The 22,750-nt window shown below is 48.3% G+C and overlaps 1 long non-coding RNA gene across 1 annotated transcript; it reads left to right on the top strand.

The window, feature by feature from the left end:
• The first annotated feature begins 252 nt into the window (after nucleotides 1-252).
• On the top strand, nucleotides 253-17,653 carry LOC140718581 (uncharacterized). Its single transcript, XR_012096740.1, has 3 exons — nucleotides 253-1,206; nucleotides 3,421-3,581; nucleotides 17,517-17,653. It is a non-coding gene; the product is annotated as an uncharacterized lncRNA (long non-coding RNA).
• The last annotated feature ends 5,097 nt before the right edge of the window (nucleotides 17,654-22,750 follow it).

Below are 22,750 nucleotides of genomic sequence, written 5' to 3'. Positions count from 1 at the left end.
GAACTGAGCATTGTGCCTTCTCAGGGAACCCTGATGGGACAAGCGTACCCAGGTGCCCCAACCCAGGGTACATAGTGGAGTGTATCACCTGCTTCCCTCACAGCCCCTGCCAGGGAACCCAAGATGCATCAGCCATGGGAGGACGGACAACATCTGGCCGCCTGGAACCTTACCTGGAGCAGGTCAAACTTGCCGCATGGCAAAACGGGTGGAGCCCCAGCAAGATGGTGGTGTAACTTGCCCAGGTACTGGAAATGGATGCCATGCAGGCCCTCCTCAACCTCATGTGAGCTGAGCAGTGTGGCTACAGGGTCCTCGGTGACTGGAGTAGCATTTTGAGCAGAGGCCATTGGAGGCAGCAATGGGGGCAGAAGACAGCGCCATGTGGGAGACAGCCTGGGGGCATTTACAGCAGATCTCAGCTACTGTGCTCAGCATGGCTACCCCCAGTTCCCTCCCCCGGCCCAGGAGGAGCTTGCCCTCCACGCCTTTGGTAGTGTGTTCGCCTGACGTCGCCATCATCACTGGCTGAGGCAGAGAGGGCAGATGCAATTTTATCTTTCAAGGTGTCCCGGCGTCCCCCATGAGTCCGGGCTTGTGTTACTGAGGAAACCGATGAGGAGGAGCCGGTGAGACGGGGCCGCCGCAGGCCACGGACGCTCTCTCTGCCCCCAGGGTGGCGAAGCAGGCCTGCCCGCACCTGCCGCACTCCACAGTCCGGCACAGCCACCAGGAAACGCCGAGGCCTCCGTTGCCGCCTCTCCGGCCGGACCATTTGGATGAAGAGTAAGGCTGATACGAGGACTGGGTAGTGGGCGAGGGAGGTGTTGGTGGACACAGCATCAGTCATCCCCAACGCGCCCAGTCACCCACCCCCGCCTGGGTGGACACGACGGCGGTCTGCGGCGATGAGAGGGAAGCACCGCAGTGGGGAGGTCGGCATCTTGGGACTCCTGCATCAGTGTCCTGGACCCGCTGCCTCGCCGGGGGTAACACGCTACCCTCGGTGCTGAAGCCGTGGCGTGCCGGCAGGGCAGCTCCAGGAAGCGGACCAGACGGGCACAGCAGCGGCCAAGTGCAATGCAGGGCAGCAGACTGTCACCACCCGCCCCGAGGGTGTGGATCAGGACCAGCGGCGGGGGCAGGCGGCGGATGGTGAGGTAGACCTTCCCACCATTGACCACCAGTGCTCCCGTTCTGGCCCAGGTGAGCCTGGGGACGGCGGGGAGGGGTCTGTACCCTGGATGCAGAGACCAAAGCCCCATACTCCCGCCCCCCGCTGGCGGTAGCGGTTTCCCACTGCGGGTGGCTCCCCCGGGGCTCAGTGCCACGTCGCTGCGGTCGGGGATGCGAAGACGCTGGGCAGCTTCTATTAGCCTGGATACGGGAAGGGCGTGGAGCTGTTCGTGCACTGCCACGACGCCTGCGAGTTCCGGGAGGTACAAACTCCTTACAATCAGTGGCAGGAATTGAATCAGAATCAGGTTTAATAGCACTGGCATGCATCATAAAATGTATTGTTTTGTAGCAGCAGTACATTGCAATACATAATATTTTTAAAAACTACAAGTTGCAATAGGAATACTGTATATTAAAAATAATTGAATGAGTGATGCGAAAGGAGAGAAGGAAATCGTGAGGTAGTGTTCATGGATTTATTGTCCATTCAGAAATCTGGTGGCAGAGGGTAAGAAGCTGTTCCTAAAATGTGGAGCGTGTGTCTTCAGGCTCCTGTACCATGTGAAGGATTACACTAACTGCTACACCAGTTGCTGCTGTATCACCTGCTTACTCTAGAGTGCCCAGTGAACCAGAGGCACCTGGGAGAAACTGAACATAAACATTGAAATGCTAACCGACAAACATAACAGCTTAGAATTAGTAATAATGAGGATATGATGATTTCTGCAATTGAGTTTGGCTTATTGTAAAATTCTCAAGGAAGCTTGATTGACAGTGTGTCTCTATTGTTGACCACTCCCCGCTGAACATCGATGGCTCCTTAGTAGAGATTGTAAAGAGCACCAAATTTCTTGGTGTTCACCTGGCGGAGAATCTCACCTGGTCCCTCAACGCCAGCTCCATAGCAAAGAAAGCCCAGCAGCGTCTCTACTTTCTGCGAAGGCTGAGGGAAGTCCATCTCCCGCCCCACCATCCTCATCACATTCTACAGAGATTGTATTGAGAGTATCCTGAGCAGCTGCATCACTGCCTGGTTCGGAAATCGCACCATCTCAGATCGCAAGACCCTGCAGCGGATAGTGAGGTCAGCTGAGAAGATCATCGGGGTCTCTCTTCCCGCCATAACAGACATTTACACTACACGCTGCATCCACAAAGCAAACAGCATTATGAAGGACCCCACGTACCCCTCATACAAACTCTTCTCCCTCCTGCCATCTGGGAAAAGGCACCGAAGCATTTGGGCTCTCACAGCCAGACTATGTAACAGTTTCTTCCCCCAAGCTATCAGACTCCTCAATACCCAGAGCCTGGACTGACACCTAACCGCCCTGTTGTCCTGTTTATTATTTATTGTAAAGCCTGCACTGTTTTGTGCACTTTATGCAGTCCTGGGTAGGTCTGTTGTCTAGTTGTTGTTGTTTTTTACGTAGTTCAGTCTAGTTTTTTGTACTGTGCCATGTAACACCATGGTCCTGAAGAATGTCTCATTTTTACTATGTACTGTACATAGCAGTTATGGTCGAAATGACAATAAAAGTAACTTGACTTGACTTGACTTGTTTCACAGAAGCTTGTGGATTTCACAGTGAACAGACCATGGCTGCTGTCAGCTTCCCTGAATATATACCTGGTGGCCACTTCATTAGACACCTCCTGTACCTAATAAAATGTCCACTGAGGGTATGTTTGTGGTCTTCTGCTGCTGTCTCCCATTCACTTCAACGTTTGATGTGTTGTGTGTTCAGAGGTGCTCTCTCTGTTGCAGCATGTGTTTATTTCAATCCTTGTCAGCTTGAACCAGTCTACTATTCTGTTCTGACATCTCTAATTAACAGGGTGCTTTTGCTCACAGATATGCCAATCCCTAGGTAATTTTTGTTTTGGACCATTCTCTGTAAACTCTAGAGACTGTTGTGCGTGAAAATCTCAGGAGATCAGCAGTTTCTGAGATACTCAAACCACCCCGTCTCGCACCAACAACCATTCCATGGTCAAAGTCACTTCGATCACATTTCTTCCCCATTCTGATGTTTGGTCTGAACAACAACTGAACCTCTTGACCACATCTGCATGCTTTTATGTATTGAGTAGCTGCCACAAGTTTGGTGATTTGGTCTTTGCATTAATGAGTAGGTGTACAATATGTACCTAATAAAGTGGCCACTGAGTGTATGTTGGCTTATTGTAAAATTCTCATGGAAGCTTGATTGACACTGTGTCTCTGTTGTTTCACAGAAGCTTGTGGATTTCACAGTGAACAGACCATGGCTGCTGTCAGCTCCCCTGAATATACTAGATCTCACACAAAGGCATCAGTCACCTCGACCTGGTTCCTGCATCTTGCTGCAACATTACACACAGCTGTAAGATTCTGTTTCTGATGCTCATTCTGAAAGGTAACAGAATACTAACATTTATTGCTAGTGTTGAAAGATGTGGAGGTTAATTTTCAGTTACAGTCTGCACTGTGGTGGACAGGAAGGCTCCACACTGACTGGTCACCGGCACCAGCCTACCCACCATCAAGGGCAGATACACAGAAAAGGGCCAAAAACATCTTAAAGGATCCCACCCACCCTGCTCATGGACTGTCTGTCCCACTCCCATCAGGGAAGAGGCTACATTTCATCTACACCAGGAGCATCAGACTCAAAAACAGTTACTTTCCCCAAGCAGTAAGGCTGATCAACACCTCCACCCACTAACTCACCCCTCCACACCCCCAACCACCACTACTTTATCATTTCCTGTTGGTCACCTCATGAACAGACACTCCTGTGCCTCATGTCACTTTATGGACATGCAATCAATCAGTGTATATAAGCTATGTTATGTATTTATATTTATTGTGTTCCTTATCTTATTGTGTTTTTTTTTCTGCTGCATTGGATCCAGAGAAACATTAGTTCATTCCCCCTTACACTTGAGTACTGGAAATGACATTAAACAATTCTGAATTTTGATTCCTGAAACATCTTTGGTGAAATTAGTTCTGGAGTTCTTTTTTTTAGCGTGTCGCTCCAGACAGTCAGCCATTCTCATCTGGCGCGTGGTATCAGGATTGGTCTCCTTTCGGATTAACCAGGTCACGATATGAACGTTCCTGACTCGACCCTTTTTACAAGGGTAAAACCAGGTCACGATATGAACGTTCCTGACCCAACCCTTGTATTTTTTACGAGGCCGAGTGGCTAGCCCGACGCTCAGCCCGGCTCGGATGGAAAGCGTGCTCGGGAGTGACTCGACTTGGATTCGAACTCGGGAGCCTCCGCTCCGGAGTCCGGCGCTGAAGCCATTGTGCCACCATCTAGCCTGTGGAGTACTGAATATTGTTGATGCATTAGAAGCAGCTCAGGGAAGGTTTATTAGTCCAATACCTGGCATGGACAGCTTGTCCCAGGAGAATTTTGGGCAGGTTGGGATTGTATTGTCATGTCTGATAGTAAAATAAAATAACTGGGCCCAGAACACACGCACTCTTATGACTCAGACGTATTTTATTTACCTGTGCACAAGGAGAACAGCATGGCCCTGTCACACACACACTGTTCTAGAGGACATAAAACTCCCATTTTTATACAGAGTTGGCTTATCATTTACAGATATTGACTATTGAATAAATTCCACACTGTACGCTTGAATTCCTGATTTGCAAGATCAGTCGCCTTTCACAGCCGGCATGTTAAAAGTCATTGGAAGTGAGAAGCTGACAACCGATGACTCCTTGAAGTTAGTAAAGCAATTGCCCCTTAGTTGGTGGGTTATTTCACATCCTTCCGTTATTCTTATCCCATCAGTCTTTGGCACTCCCTACTATGTTCTTCCAGGTCGATTACACTCTGCCACTAGTCATTCTGGCCGATTGTCTGCAGCAAGCAAGTTTAGATCCGGCAGTCTCATTGACTACAACCAGTGGGAATTTCACCCTAAACATTGGCACTGTAAATAAAGCCTTGCGCTAAACGCTACATTACCATGCCGCCAATAGAAAAACGCCCGAGCTACACAACCCCTCCTTGTAGCTTGGGTTCCCTGTCTCATACCAATATTCTCTGGCCCTGCATTTCCCCAACATCCACAAGATCAAAACTGTTGTCTGTTTAATATTTCAGTAATGTTTGAGTAATATTATGAATATATTGTCCGATTAAACATATTTTGTTGTTTACAGATTGCATTCTATGTGTAAGAGTACATAAATCACACGACCATGTGACACATGTGCGCCTCGCTTAAAGTAAAAATGAATTAAGACTTGTATCTCTCTGCTCCTTTATTTTCCTTTCAATTTGTTTTTATTGTTTGAAGTTCCAAAACGTAACAAAGTCCCTTCATTTTAAATCTCTCAGTACGGTCATGAGTGAAATGTGACCCAGTACAGTGTCCCGATAAGACTGCAGAATTAATTTATTTATTTAGCGATAAACATGGGGCCAGCCCTCCGGCCCCTCAACCCACACCACCCAGCAGCTCCCGAGAAACCCAACTCTCCTCGCCCTAATCACGGGAGAACTTACAATGACCAAGTAACCTGCCTGGTATGCCTTTGGACTGTGGGAGGAAACTGGAGGGCCCAGAGAAGACCCAGGCATTCCAAGAGGAGGACATACTGAGACTCCTTATAGAACAGCGCTGGCACTGAACTCCAAACTCCAGAACACCCTGAGTTGTAACAGTGTTGTGCGATGTTACCACAAAGCCCCAAGTACAATATCATACTATCACAAGTATAATATGATTTCTTATATTAAATATGATAAGATTTAGAAAATTCCAGTTAGCCAAGTATCAGCATATTTCAAATAAATAATATAATAATTTCCATTAGATCCAGTCTTCTTACACACAACATAGAACACTTCAGCACAGTACAGGACTGTCAGTCCACAATGTTGTGCTGACATTTTAATGTACTCTAAAATCAATCCTATCTTTCCCTTCTATATAGCCCTCCATTATTCTTTCATCCATGTGCCTATCTAAGGGTTTCTTAAATGTCCCTAATGTATCTGCCTCTACCAGCATCCCTGCCAGGTTTTACACACCCACCACTCTCTGTGTAAAAAAAACTATCTCTGACATCCCCTCCACCCCAAACCTTCCAGTCACTTTAAAGTTATGCCCCCTCATACGAGCCATTTCCACCCTGGGAGAAAGTCTGTCTCTCCACTCTATCTATGCCTTTTATCGTCTTGTACACCTCTATCAAGTCAGCTCTCATCCTCCGTCTCTCCAAAGAGAAAAGCCCCAGCTCACTCAACATATCCTCACAAGACATGATCTTTGATCCTGGCAGCATTCTGGTAAATCTCCGCATCCACTCTAAAGCTCCCACGTCCTTCCAATAATGACTTGACCAGAACTGAACACTCCAAGTGTGGTCTACCCATGGTAGTCTAGTGGTTAGTGAGAGTACAGCGCAGGGTGTTCTGGAGTTCAGAGTTCAATTCCCATGCCATCTGTAAGGAGTCTGTATCTTCTCCTTGTGATTGTGGATTTCATCCAGTTCCCTCCTAAAGTCCAAAGACGTACCGATTAGTAGGCGAATTGGTCATTGTAGATTGTCCTGTGGTCAGGCTAGGGTTAAATAGGTGGGTTGCTGGGTGGGACGGCTTGGTGGGCCAGAAGGGCCTGTTCTGCATTGTATCTCTAAATAAATTAATTAATAAAGCAGTGTTTTAGTAACATTACCTCGCGGCTCTTTTAAATCATTAACCCACTCCTATCTAAAGAAAACGGTAAATTTTCATTGTTATCATTGGATATTTGAAAAAAAATTAAGCTTGCACATTTACTGAAGATTCAGCGTAATTAGCAGAATCACTTTGTACAAGGATAACCTTGATCTGCAGTGTATTTTTACAGTATGACTGCAGGGACACTGAACTTTCCAACATCTGATTTGGTTTGACTCATACTGAGTAAATGATGTATAGGTGTTAACAGGCTCCGTGGGTGTCCAAATCTGTGTTTCATTTTAAAAGCTCTGATTTTTCCAAATAAATTATTTAACGTAACGCAGGTTGGAATATACTGTATGTACTAAACAGCCTCAATTTTCCTGTTGACCTGAACAGCTGAAATTGCTGACAGTGTTCTTTCTTAAAGGTTGTTAACAGTCCTTGACAAAGTTGATTAATTAACTTATTTAGAGATACAGCCCAGAACAGGTTCTTCTGGCCCAACAATCCGTGCTGCCCAGCAACTCACATATCTTCCCCTGGCCTAATCACAGGACAATTTGCAATGACCAATTAACCTACTGATCAGTACGGCTTTGGACTGTGGGAGGAAACTGGAGCACCTAAAGAAAGCTCACGAAGCCATGAGCAGAATTAGGCCATTTGGCCCATCAAGTCTGCTCTGCCATTACATTGTAGCTGATTTATTATATCACTCAACCCCATTTTTCTGCCTTCTCTCTGTAACCTTTGATGACCTGATTAATTCAAGAACCTATCAACCTTCACCTTAAATATACCCAATGACTTGGCCTACACAGCTATGTGTGGCAACGAATTCCACAGATCCACCACTCTCTGGCTAAAGAAATTGCTCCTCAGCTCTGTCCAAATGGAAGTTTCTCTTTTCTGGGGCTGCGCCCTCTGGTCCTAGACTCCCCCATTGTAGGAAACATCCTCTCCATGTCCACTTTCCTTGACTTCTCAATATTCGATAGGTTACAATGTGATCTCCCTTCATTCTTAAAAACTCCACTGAGTACAGGCCCAGAGCCATCAAGTGCTCCCCATATGTTAACCCTTTCATTCCTGGGATCATTCTTCTGAATCTCCTCTGGATTATCTCCAGTGCCAGCTCATTTTAGTTAAGGGGCACAAAACTGCTCACAATACGTCATGCAGTCTCACCAGTGTCTTATACAGCCTCAACTTTTTTTGCTTTTGTATTCTATTCCTCTTGAAAAGTATGCCAACATTGCATTTACCTTTCTCACCACCGACTCAACCTGCAAATTAACCTTTAGGGAATCCTGTACGAGGACTCCCAAGTCCCTTTGCACTTCTCATTTTTGAATTTCTCCTAATTTAGAAAATAGTCCACACCCTTATTCCCTCGACCAAAGTGTAGAGAAGTTACTTTCTGTAATATCACATTTTATACGAAGGGCTTCAAGCTGCAGTTCCAGTTCCCCATCACAATTTCTAAGAAGCTGCAGCTTGATGCAGATGTAGTCATCAGAGAGCCTGGAGACTGGAGACTCACAAATTTCCCACATCTCACACAATGAACACGTGACTACCTACCATTGGGTCCATTCTCAGTGCACTAGCTATGTACTAACAGAGAAAAGATATTACTGGAAACTTTCTTCGTAACAGTACTCACTTAGAATCTCTGCCTGTGCTTTCCCAAGCCTGCTGAACCAAAGCTGGCCCACTCTAACACTGGCCCACTCTAACAATGGCCCACTCTAACGCTGGCCCACTCTAACACTGGCCCACTCTAACAATGGCCCACTCTAACACTGGCCCACTCTAACACTGGCCCACTCTAACACTGGCCCGTTCTAACACTGGCCCACTCTAACACTGGCCCGTTCTAACACTGGCCCACTCTAACGCTGGCCCACTCTAACACTGGCCCACTCTAACACTGGCCCACTCTAACAATGGCCCACTCTAACACTGGCCCACTCTAACACTGGCCCGCTCTAACACTGGCCCGCTCTAACACTGGCCCGCTCTAACACTGGCCCGCTCTAACGCTGGCCCGCTCTAAGGCTGGCCCACTCTAACACTGGCCCACTCTAGCATTGGCCCACTCTAACACTGGCCCACTCTAACACTGGCCCGCTCTAACACTGGCCCGCTCTAACGCTGGCCCACTCTAACGCTGGCCCACTCTAACACTGGCCCACTCTAGCACTGGCCCACTCTAACACTGGCCCGCTCTAACGCTGGCCCGCTCTAACGCTGGCCCGCTCTAAGGCTGGCCCACTCTAACACTGGCCCGCTCTAACACTGGCCCACTCTAGCATTGGCCCACTCTAACGCTGGCCCGCTCTAAGGCTGGCCCACTCTAACACTGGCCCACTCTAACACTGGCCCACTCTAGCATTGGCCCACTCTAACGCTGGCCCGCTCTAACGCTGGCCCACTCTAGCACTGGCCCACTCTAACACTGGCCCACTCTAGCATTGGCCCACTCTAACACTGGCCCACTCTAACGCTGGCCCACTCTAGCATTGGCCCACTCTAACACTGGCCCACTCTAACGCTGGCCCGCTCTAAGGCTGGCCCACTCTAACACTGGCCCGCTCTAACACTGGCCCGCTCTAAGGCTGGCCCACTCTAACACTGGCCCGCTCTAACACTGGCCCACTCTAACGCTGGCCCGCTCTAACGCTGGCCCACTCTAGCACTGGCCCACTCTAACACTGGCCCACTCTAGCATTGGCCCACTCTAACACTGGCCCACTCTAACGCTGGCCCACTCTAGCATTGGCCCACTCTAACACTGGCCCACTCTAACGCTGGCCCGCTCTAAGGCTGGCCCACTCTAACACTGGCCCGCTCTAACGCTGGCCCGCTCTAACGCTGGCCCGCTCTAACACTGGCCCGCTCTAACGCTGGCCCGCTCTAACGCTGGCCCGCTCTAACGCTGGCCCGCTCTAACGCTGGCCCACTCTAGCATTGGCCCACTCTAACATTGGCCCACTCTAACGCTGGCCCACTCTAGCATTGGCCCACTCTAACTCTGGCCCACTCTAACACTGGCCCACTCTAACACTGGCCCACTCTAACGCTGGCCCACTCTAGCATTGGCCCACTCTAACACTGGCCCACTCTAACGCTGGCCCACTCTAACGCTGGCCCGCTCTAAGGCTGGCCCACTCTAACACTGGCCCACTCTAACACTGGCCCACTCTAGCATTGGCCCACTCTAACATTGGCCCACTCTAACGCTGGCCCACTCTAACATTGGCCCGCTCTAACACTGGCCCGCTCTAACATTGGCCCACTCTAACACTGGCCCACTCTAACGCTGGCCCACTCTAACACTGGCCCGCTCTAACGCTGGCCCACTCTAGCATTGGCCCACTCTAACATTGGCCCACTCTAACGCTGGCCCACTCTAGCATTGGCCCACTCTAACACTGGCCCACTCTAACGCTGGCCCACTCTAGCATTGGCCCACTCTAACACTGGCCCACTCTAACACTGGCCCACTCTAGCATTGGCCCACTCTAACACTGGCCCACTCTAACACTGGCCCGCTCTAACGCTGGCCCGCTCTAACATTGGCCCACTCTAACGCTGGCCCACTCTAACACTGGCCCACTCTAACACTGGCCAACTCTAACGCTGGCCCACTCTAACGTTGGCCCACTCTAACGCTGGCCCACTCTAACGCTGGCCCACTCTTAACGTTGGCCCACTCTTAACGTTGGCCCACTCTAACGCTGGCCCACTCTAACATTGGCCCGCTCTAACACTGGCCCGCTCTAACATTGGCCCGCTCTAACGCTGGCCAACTCTAAGACTGGCCCACTCTAGCATTGGCCCACTCTAACGTTGGCCCGCTCTAACGTTGGCCCGCTCTAACACTGGCCCACTCTAACGTTGGCCCGCTCTAACGCTGGCCCACTCTAACACTGGCCCGCTCTAACGCTGGCCCGCTCTAACGCTGGCCCGCTCTAACACTGGCCCGCTCTAACGCTGGCCCGCTCTAACGCTGGCCCGCTCTAACGCTGGCCCACTCTAGCATTGGCCCACTCTAACATTGGCCCACTCTAACGCTGGCCCACTCTAGCATTGGCCCACTCTAACTCTGGCCCACTCTAACACTGGCCCACTCTAACACTGGCCCACTCTAACGCTGGCCCACTCTAGCATTGGCCCACTCTAACACTGGCCCACTCTAACGCTGGCCCACTCTAACGCTGGCCCGCTCTAAGGCTGGCCCACTCTAACACTGGCCCACTCTAACACTGGCCCACTCTAGCATTGGCCCACTCTAACATTGGCCCACTCTAACGCTGGCCCACTCTAACATTGGCCCGCTCTAACACTGGCCCGCTCTAACATTGGCCCACTCTAACACTGGCCCACTCTAACGCTGGCCCACTCTAACACTGGCCCGCTCTAACGCTGGCCCACTCTAGCATTGGCCCACTCTAACACTGGCCCACTCTAACGCTGGCCCACTCTAGCATTGGCCCACTCTAACACTGGCCCACTCTAACACTGGCCCACTCTAGCATTGGCCCACTCTAACACTGGCCCACTCTAACACTGGCCCGCTCTAACGCTGGCCCGCTCTAACATTGGCCCACTCTAACGCTGGCCCACTCTAACACTGGCCCACTCTAACACTGGCCAACTCTAACGCTGGCCCACTCTAACGTTGGCCCACTCTAACGCTGGCCCACTCTAACGCTGGCCCACTCTTAACGTTGGCCCACTCTTAACGTTGGCCCACTCTAACGCTGGCCCACTCTAACATTGGCCCGCTCTAACACTGGCCCGCTCTAACATTGGCCCGCTCTAACGCTGGCCAACTCTAAGACTGGCCCACTCTAGCATTGGCCCACTCTAACGTTGGCCCGCTCTAACGTTGGCCCGCTCTAACACTGGCCCACTCTAACGTTGGCCCGCTCTAACGCTGGCCCACTCTAACGCTGGCCCACTCTAACACTGGCCCACTCTAACACTGGCCAACTCTAACACTGGCCAACTCAATCACTGGCCCGCTCTAGCATTGGCCCACTCTAACACTGGCCAACTCTAACGCTGGCCCACTCTAGCAATGGCTGCTCTGCTTACACATCCTTTCTTTTTATTGATCCCATGCTGATTTCAGCCTGCTGAAAGCTCCCAAGCTTTTTAAAAACTTTCTGTTGTGCCACCAGTGAATGACCTCTCACATTTCTCTCTTTGGATTCTGCTGTATCTTTGCTTTTTGGAGGCTTTTCTGTTCAAGGGCATTGGTATTTCCATGTTTTATTCTGGATGCACTGTAAAAAAAATTCAGCTCATCCCTTTTAACCTTTGGAGATTGTTACGATGGTGGGTTGGCACTGAGTACAGTCAGTAAGCGGAATTAAATTATCTACTTGGCATTTACACTGATTTCAGGTCAGAGTAGATGGCTGATTTGAATTTTAACCAAGCCAGTTCCATCCAGCACAGCAGTGAGAGTTTTGAGTCGTTCTTCTTCTCCTTAAGCCCATTAGCCTTACTGGGTCATAGGCTGATTACAGCCACTAGCAGAGAGCTCTGTCCTAGGCCAGTCTTTCAAGTTTTCCCAGGTGTAGCCCATCAAAGATCCTGCCTCTCCCAGGGATGAGGTCCTTGGAGCTTCTGTTGTGGTTTCTGTAGCTCTGGGTTTTTATAAGATGGGATTACTGGCCCCATGCCCAACACCCCTCCTTTCACAGCAGGATCGGGACTGTCTATGGCGGAGATTTTTTTTATTAGTTCCCATCATGTTAATATCCAGGTTTTAAAGGGATTATTTTCAACAACCCTGATACCACAAATCTACACAGACATCTTCATCGTCTGTTCCATAGGATCAGAAAAACACAACAAAATAGGAGCCCCTCGAGCCCGCCTACTCATTCAATGTGATCATGCCTGCCCTGCCAAGACCCTGTCAGCTCTGCGCCCCCTCCCCTCAAATCCTCCACTGATCCACTCCTTCAAAATATACAAAATGATCCAGCCTCCAAAACCTATGGGGGAAGGGGAAGAGAATTACCCCTCCAAGAGAAGGAGATTTTATGTCCCTCTGTTTTAAATTCCAGCTCTTCTTCAGCCCTTTACCTATCCCTCCTATCCCCTCTCAGATTCATCCCACCCCCTCCACTCACCTACCTTCCCCTTCACCCAGTCTCATCTATCACCTGTACTACTCCCCCTCTCCTCCCTCTTATTCTGGCTCCTTGCCCCTTCCTTTTCAGTCCTGGTGAAGGGCCTCGGCCTCATTCCCCCCCCCCCCCCCCACAGATTCTGCCTGATCTGCTGAACTCTTCCAGCATTTAGTGTTGCTTATTTTGCAGGCACATGCTCTTGTTTGTGGCTCTCAACATCTATCCTGTTTAGCCTTTGTAAAGCCTGATATGTCTGCTCATGCCCTCTTGTAGTTGCCCCAAGGAGAGCATTGTAACTGGTTGCATCACCGTCTGGTATGGAGGGGTGACTACACAGCACAGGAAGAAGCTGCAGAGGGTTGTAAACTCAGTCAGCTCCATCATGGGCACTGGCCTCCCCAACATTGAGGACTCCTTCAAAAGGCGATGCCTCAAAAAGACGGCATCCATCATAAAGCATCCCCATCACCCCGAACATGCCCTCTTCTCATTGTTACCCTCAGTGGGGAGGTACAGGAGCCTGAAGACACACACTCACGTCTGAGGAACAGCTTCATCCACTTCGCCATCAGATTTCTGAATGGATAATGAACTCTTGAACACTACCTCAATATTTTAAAAAGATTTTTGCTCTCTTTTTGCACTACTTATTTAATTTAATTATATATATATATCTCAACATCTTGTAATTTATAGGTTATTTCTAATTAAGGGAAATAACAAGTTCTGTTTAACTCCTGAAAGCACTGACGTTTCTCCAGCTTTACGGGAGTGCCTTCTCTGATCACCAGATCTCAATTTCAGAACACAAGGGTTGAAGCCAGATTTCACCAAGTTACAGTGAAGTTTAAGACTGGGCGATTCCCCCACAGAGGGCTTAGGAGTCTCTTTCAATGTATGTTCAGGTGAACTCCTTCTTAGGCAGAGAAAAGTGCGTAGTCAAAGCCGAAGTAAATTTTTTTATCACTAATTTTTATTGCAATGCCAACAAATTACATTCAATACAACCAGTTGCCGATTACATTTTGACTGTTTAAAAGTCAAAGTAAATTTATTATCAAAGTACATGTATGTTATCATATACTACCCTGAGATTCACTTGCTTGCATGAATTTTCAGGAAAATAAAGAACTACAAAGGACAAATTTCATTGTATGTGATCAATAAGTTTGTCTGTGAATTGGACAGAGTGAAGGGACAGGTCAGGAGGAGGTATTGCTCAGTGCTGCCATCTAGTGACTTTTGCTGGACAGTGCATACTATGTTATGAGGCAAGGGCAGAATTTAATTTGGTTCATTAGATTGTGAAGTCAAGTGGCGATCTCTTTGGATTCATGAACCTGCCTCCGGACTGTGCAAAGTACCAAAAGATAAGAAGAAAGCTAATCCAGAAACAGATCTATTCAGACTGAAGCCCTGACTGCACAGATTGGAAGGAAACTACATGGCAGGCTGTCATAGCGTCCAAGAACACTACAGCGGAGAAACAGGCCCTTTGGCCCATCTAGTCTGTGGCAAACTGTTATTCTTGCTAATCCCAGTGACCTGCACCTGGACCATAGCCCTCCATACCCCTCCCATCCATGTACCTATCCAAACTTCTGTTAAATGCTGAAATGCTTAAATCAAAAACACATCCACCATTTCCACCAGCAGTTCATTCCACTCTCTCACCACCCTCTGAGTGAAACAGATCCTCCTCTTAAATATTTCACTTTTCACCCTTAGCCCATGACCTCTAGTTCTGTTCTCATCTAACCTCAGTGGAAAAAGCCTGTTTGCATTTACTCTATCTATACCCCTCATAATTTTGTATACCTCTCCCAAATCTCCCCTCATTCTCTTAAACTCCAGGGAATAAAGTCTCCCATGCAGGACCTTGTAAACGGCCTTGCTGAAGTCCATGTAGACAACATCCATCGCCTTTCCTTCATCAGCTTTCTTGGTAACTTCCTCGAAAAGCTCTATAAGATTGGTGAATATGATGTGCCACCATGAAGCCAGGTTGACTATCTCTCATCAGGCCATCTGGCCTAGAACCCACTACTTTGTAATTGTAGCAACTATTATGTTGGCCTACTTCATCCCAGCTTGACGTAAAATCCAGGAGATTAAGTCTGAAGTACAAACAGAAAATACCTGAATCATACAGCAGAGGCTATGGAGACAGTGTCAATGTCTAAGGTTACTTCTTTTGCACTAGCATAACATATTAGGAATCAGCCATAACTACGTCAGTTGTGTACAGAGTGACCCTTGTATTAATAAGACAGAGGAAATACTCGGTGAAATATTTGGCCACATTCCAATATTCTGGTGTAGGTCCTGTGGGTTAGTCTGAGAGAATTTGATATTTATTTTCTTGCCACTGTCCCAGCTGCACACACGCACAGTCCTCTAACCTCAGGACTTGCCCAGCAGACTCGCAAAGATACACTGACTTCGTCAGTGAACTCACAGGGATCTGCAGATATTGGGCCTTTATCTTCCCCAGCAGTCTCATGGATTTGCGGACAATGGGGTTTTGACTTCCCCAGTGGAATGGCAGACATTCACAGACATTGGGCCTTCGACTTCCCCAGTGGAATGGCAGAGATTCACAGACATTGGGCCTTCGACTTCCCCAGTGGAATGGCAGAGATTCACAGACACTGGGCCTTCGACTTCCCCAGTGAAATGGCAGAGATTCACAGACATTGGGCCTTCGACTTCCCCAGTGGAATGGCAGAGATTCACAGACATTGGGCCTTCGACTTCCCCAGTGGAATGGCAGAGATTCACAGACATTGGGCCTTCGACTTCCCCAGTGGAATGGCAGAGATTCACAGACATTGGGCCTTCGACTTCCCCAGTGGAATGGCAGAGATTCACAGACACTGGGCCTTCGACTTCCCCAGTGGAATGGCAGAGATTCACAGACATTGGGCCTTCGACTTCCCCAGTGGAATGGCAGAGATTCACAGACATTGGGCCTTCGACTTCCCCAGTGGAATGGCAGAGATTCACAGACATTGGGCCTTCGACTTCCCCAGTGGAATGGCAGAGATTCACAGACATTGGGCCTTCGACTTCCCCAGGGGAATGGCAGAGATTCACAGACACTGGGCCTTCGACTTCCCCAGTGGAATGGCAGAGATTCACAGACATTGGGCCTTCGACTTCCCCAGTGGAATGGCAGAGATTCACAGACATTGGGCCTTCGACTTCCCCAGTGGAATGGCAGAGATTCACAGACATTGGGCCTTCGACTTCCCCAGTGGAATGGCAGAGATTCACAGACACTGGGCCTTCGACTTCCCCAGTGGAATGGCAGAGATTCACAGATATTGGGCCTTCGACTTCCCCAGTGGAATGGCAGACATTCACAGACACTGGGCCTTCGACTTCCCCAGTGGAATGGCAGAGATTCACAGACATTGGGCCTTCCACTTCCCCAATGGAATGGCAGAGATTCACAGACATTGGGCCTTCAACTTCCCCAGTGGAATGGCAGAGATTCACAGACATTGGGCCTTTGACTTCCCCAGTGGAATGGCAGAGATTCACAGACATTGGGCCTTCAACTTCCCCAGTGGAATGGCAGAGATTCACAGACATTGGGCCTTCAACTTCCCCAGTGGAATGGCAGAGATTCACAGACATTGGGCCTTCGACTTCCCCAGTGGAATGGCAGAGATTCACAGACATTGGGCCTTCCACTTCCCCAATGGAATGGCAGAGATTCACAGACATTGGGCCTTCAACTTCCCCAGTGGAATGGCAGAGATTCACAGACATTGGGCCTTTGACTTCCCCAGTGGAATGGCAGAGATTCACAGACATTGGGCCTTCAACTTCCCCAGTGGAATGGCAGAGATTCACAGACATTGGGCCTTCAACTTCCCCAGTGGAATGGCAGAGATTCACAGACATTGGGCCTTCAACTTCCCCAGTGGAATGGCAGAGATTCACAGACATTGGGCCTTTGACTTCCCCAGTGGAATGGCAGAGATTCACAGACATTGGGCCTTCGACTTCCCCAGTGAAATGGCAGAGATTCACAGACATTGGGGTTCTAGCCATTGATCCTCATCTTCCAGACATCTAATTGACGTTTGTCCTTTGTGCTGGACTTCTGACTGACCTTCAGCTCTCGACCTTCGCTATTGATACAGGACTCACCAGTGATGACAAATGAAGACCCTGGGTGAGGACCCAAACTCTAGGCCCCAAGCTCCAGACTCACCTATGACGGGACCACGTGTGTCCTTGCTGCTTGCTCATCCAGGCTGAAGAACAGCTTCTATCCGACTGTCATCAGATTCTTGATCGGACTTCTTGTACGATAAAATGGATTCTTAGCCTAACAATCTACCTGGTTATGATCTGGCACCTTATTGTTTACCTGCACTGCACTCTGTCTGTAGCCTTTACACTTTATTCTGCCTTGTTATTGTTTCCCCTTATTCTAGCTCAGCGCACTGTGTAATGATTTGATCTATTTTTGTTTATTTAGAGATACAGCACGGTAACAGACCCTTCCAGCCCAACGAGCCCACGCTGCCCCATCACACCCATGTGACCAATGAACCCAGCAACCCGTACGTCTTTGAGGAAAGTGGAGCACCCGGCGGAAGCCCACGCAGTCACGGGGAGAACGTACAGATTTCTTACAGATGATGTAGGAATTGTACGGGGATCGCCGGCACTGTGAAGTGTTACATGAATGCTACAGTGCTTCCTGCCCCTATCTGTATAAACAGTGTGTAGAACAAGCTGTACCACAGTACTTCAGGCAATAATAAACCAATACCGATGTCAATACATTCTCAAATAACACTGGAGGAACTCAGCAGGTCAGGCAGCATCTACAGAGGAGAATAAACAGCTGACATTTTGCGCCAAGGCCCTTCATCAGGACTGTCCTCTGATAACCTGGGTAAACCACCCCAGAACTCCTCTCAGACCGAATGAGTAAATGTCACGTCATTTTCAATATTTTGGAGCAGCCTTGATAGCGTAATAGAAGATTTGATGCAATAGATTTGCATCAGAATTTGCAAGTACAGGTTCGGACTGGTGATCGGTTTGTTACTATCTGATGTATCAAAATATTATGAAAAGCCTTTGTGTGTGTGTGATCCAGGCAGATGATAGTATGTCAAGGTAGTAAAAAAGATAAACAGAATGCAGATTAATTTATTTATCAATGAAAGACTGCACCCAGATGCCATTATTGGATTTAGATTTATTGAGAATGCCTGTTAGAAAATGAATTTCAAGGTTGTATAGGGTTACATATACGTACTTTGGTAATAAATTTACCTTGAACTTCGATGTACGGCTAAACGTACAGTGAAATGCGTCGTTTGCATATAGCAGCCCAACCTGAGGATGTGCTGGGGGCAGCCCACAAGTGTTGCCACACCTTCCGGTGCCAACGTAGCATGCCAGCCTTGCTGGGCAGAGCAATACAGAACACAACAAGCAACAAAACAACAGCAAAGCAAGCCCCTCCAGCTGACCCGCGGACATCGGGTCCCCATCCGCTCCAGTGGACTTCAGACTCAGAGAGCCAGGGCTGTATCTGCAGAGAAAGTGTAGAGCAGTCAGACAAGGTGCAGGGGCCATGACGAAGGAGATCGGGAGAAGAAGGATTTATCTTGTAACGTACAAGAGGTCTGTTCCCGAGTCTGGTAGAAGATATCTTTGAGCCCGGTAGTATGTGCTTCCCAGTTATATTTTTTACTGTTTGTTTAGAAATACAGCATTACAACAGACCCTTCAGGGCCCAACGAGCCCACCCCACCTCATTACACCACGTGGCTACTTAACCTACTAACTGGTACGTCTTTAGAATGTGGGGGGGGGGGGAGCTGGAGAACCCCAAGGAACCCAATGTGTCATGGGGAGAATGTACAAACTCCTTACAGACAGCAGCAGGAGCTGAACGTGGCACTGCAGTAGCATAACACTGACTGCTAGTGAATCTTCTGCCTGACAGGAGGTGGGAGAAGAAAAAACAAGTTTCATCAAATATGTAAATGATATTAAACCTGATTCTGAGACTGTCCAGAGTGGCAGGGAGTGCAGACACAGTCCGTGGAGACGGGGCTCTGAGATGAACTTCCCTCTCCATAGATGTTGCCTGACCTGCTGAGTTTCCAGAACTTTCTGCTTTTAATTACCCCAGCTTCCTGATGCATACAGTCTTCACCTTCTGGTGTAACACACACAAGACGTTGGAGGAAATCAGCAGGCCACGGTGCGTCTGTGGAGAGGAATAAAGAGTTGACTTTTCAGGATGCGAGGTCAGTGCTGATGAAGGTCTCGGACTGAAAACATCGACTGTTTATTTCATGACTTGGAGGTCGATGTCTAAGGTTGCTTCTTTTACGGTAGCATGAAGTAATATAAACCAATCATAACTTATGTCAATTGTGTACAGAGTGGCCCTTGTATTAATAAGGCAGAAGAAATACTCAGTGAAATATTTGGCCACATTCCAATATTCTGGGGCAGATCCTGTGGGTTAAAATCAGAGAATTTGATATTTATCTTCTTGCTGTTGTCATTAATAAAATGCCACACACGTCCATTCAGATTCCAATTCATTTATTTATCACACGTACATCGTAACGTACACACAGTGAAACACATCTTTATGTTAACAACCAACGCAATCTAAGGCTGTGGCGGAGGCAGCCCGCAAGTGTCACCACATATTCTGGTGCCCAAATAACATGCCTACGATGTTCAGTGGAACATCAGCAAAACACACCCTGTTCCTCCCTCTCACTCAGCTACCGGGCACACACACAGTCCTCTCACCCCAGTACACGCTGCCTTCGGCCTCCAGCCTCCAACAGACTTGTGGATTCGCAGACATCGGGCCTTCTACTACCCCAGCGGACTGGCTGAGATTCTCGGACTCGAAACTCGTCCTCAGGCCTCGACTTCCAGACTCCTGACCAAGCTTCAGGCTTCACTCTTCCCTATCGATACAGGCCTCACTGACTACAACAAATGAAGACCCTGGGTGAGGGCACAAATCCCAGGCCTGAAGCTCCAGATTCGCCAGTGACAGGACCCCAGACTTTGATCAAAGTACGATAAAATGGATTCTTAGCCGAACAATCTAGCTCGTTATGATCTCGCACCTTATCGTTTACCTGCACTGCACTCTGTCTGTAGCCTTTACACTTTATTCTGCCTTGTTATTGTTTCCCCTTATTCTAGCTCAGTGCACTGTGTAGTGATTTGATCTATTTTTGTTTATTTAGAGATACAGCACGGTAACAGACCCTTCCAGCCCAACGAGCCCACGCTGCCCCATCACACCCATGTGACCAATGAACCCAGCAACCCGTACGTCTTTGAGGAAAGTGGAGCACCCGGCGGAAGCCCACGCAGTCACGGGGAGAACGTACAGATTTCTTACAGATGATGTAGGAATTGTACGGGGATCGCCGGCACTGTGAAGTGTTACACGAACGCTACAGTGCTTCCTGCCCCTATCTGTATAAACAGTGTGTAGAACAAGCTGTACCACAGTACTTCAGGCAATAATAAACCAATACCGATGTCAATACATTCTCAAATAACACACACAAAGTGCTGGAGGAACTCAGCAGGTCAGGCAGCATCTACAGAGGAGAATAAACAGCTGACATTTTGTGCCAAGGCCCTTCATCAGGACTGTCCTCTGATAACCTGGGTAAACCACCCCAGAACTCCTCTCAGACCGAATGAGTAAATGTCACGTCATTTTCAATATTTTGGAGCAGCCTTGATAGCGTAATAGAAGATTTGATGCAATAGATTTGCATCAGAATTTGCAAGTACAGGTTCGGACTGGTGATCAGTTTGTTACTATCAGATGTATCAAAATATTATGAAAAGCCTTTGTCTGTGTGTGATCCAGGCAGATGATAGTACATCAAGGTAGTAAAAAGGTGAATAGAATGCAAATTCATTTGTTTATCAATGAAAGGCTGCACCCAATTTGTGCTTTCTTTCATTGATTCTGTTACGGCTAATAGATTTATTGAGTATGCCCACAAGAGAAGGAATCTCAGGGCTGTACGTGCTGATGTTTATGCCTGACAGCAGGGAGGAGAAGAAACAACAAATGATATTAAACCTGATTCAGATTCTGATTCTCAGATTGTCCAGGGTGAGTGGGGGGCCTTGACTCTGTGGACAGTATTCTGAGGTAGGGGGAGTATGGCTACTCCCTGGCCTATCAGAGCAACAGATGCCATCTCATTGGCTTCTTCAAGCAACCTGAAACATCTGGACAGCAAAGATACGTACATCAGGAAGCTCCTTATCGATTACAGCTCAGCCCTTAATACCATCATCTCCTCTAAACTGATCAGTAAACTCTGAGACCTGGGCTTTAAAACCCCCTTGTGGAATTGGATCCTGGATTTCCTCACTTGCAGACCCCCAATTCAAATTGATAAGAACATCTCCTCCACAATCTCCATCAGCACAGGAGCACTGTGGGATGTGTCCTTAGACCCTGCTCCACTCACTTTACACCCATGACTGTGTGTCTAAGTACAGCTCCAACACCATATTCAGGTTCGCTAATGACACCACTGGTGTGGGCTGTATCGAAGGTGGTGATGAATCAGCACACAGGAGGGAGATTGAAAACTTGGCTGAGTGGTGTAATAACAACAACCTCTCACCCACTATCAGCGAGACCAAGGAGCTAATTGTAGACTTCAGGAGAGGGAAACCAGGGGCCAAAGAGCCAGTCCTCATCAGAGGATCCGAGGCGGAGAGGGTCAGTAACTTCAAACTCCTGAGTGTCATTATTTCCAGATTTTTTTGTTTTTAATGACCCAACTTCCTGATCCGTATAGCCTTCACCTTCTGGTGCAACACACAAAAAATGCTGGAGGAACTCAACAGGTCAGGGTATCTGCGGAGAGGAGTAAATGGCTGAAGTTTCAGGATAAGAGATCAGTCCTGATGAAGGTCTTGGACTGAAAACACAGACTGTTTATTTCATGGCCTGCTGAGTTCCTCCAGCATTTTGTGTGTGTGTTGCTCCAGATTTTCAGCATCTGCAGAATCTCTTGTGCTTTTTTTCATTCAGCTTCTGGTGCAGGTTTAGTGAAATACACTCCAGTTACTTTACTGGGTACACTGGTACCTGCTTGTTAGTGCAAATATCTAATCAGCCAATCACAGGGCAGCACCTTAATGCATAAAAGCATGTGGACATGGTCAAGAAGTTCAGCTGTTGTTCAGACCAAACATCAGAATGGGGAAGAAATGTTATCAAAGTGACTTTGACCAAAGAATGATTTTTTTTTGTTCCCGATAGGGTGGTTTGAGTATCTCAGAAACTGCTAGCATAAGAAAATCTATATATGCTGGAAATCCAAAGCAACACACACAAAATGCTGGAGGAACTCAGCAGGTCAGGCAGTATCTATGGAAAAGTTGAAGTTTTAGGACAAGACTGGAAAGAACTGAAAAGGAAGGGGAGAACTTAGAATAAGAAGGTGAGGGGAGAGGAGGAGTGGGGGAAATGAAGAGCTGAGAAGTTGATTGGTGAGGGTAGAAAACCACGGAGGAAAGGGAAGGGGGAGGAGCAGCAGAGGGAGATGATGGTCAGGTAAGGAGTTAAGGTGACAGAGAGAAACTGGAACGGGGAATGGTGAAGGAGGGCAAGGGGGAACAGCTACCACAAGTTTGAGAAATTGATGTTCACACCATCAGGTTGGAGGC

This window comes from Hemitrygon akajei, chromosome 29, assembly GCF_048418815.1.
Source record: "Hemitrygon akajei chromosome 29, sHemAka1.3, whole genome shotgun sequence".
Lineage (NCBI taxonomy): Eukaryota > Metazoa > Chordata > Chondrichthyes > Myliobatiformes > Dasyatidae > Hemitrygon > Hemitrygon akajei.
The sequence above is the reverse complement of the archived record's forward strand: the minus strand, read 5'-3'. Positions and strand labels throughout refer to the sequence as shown.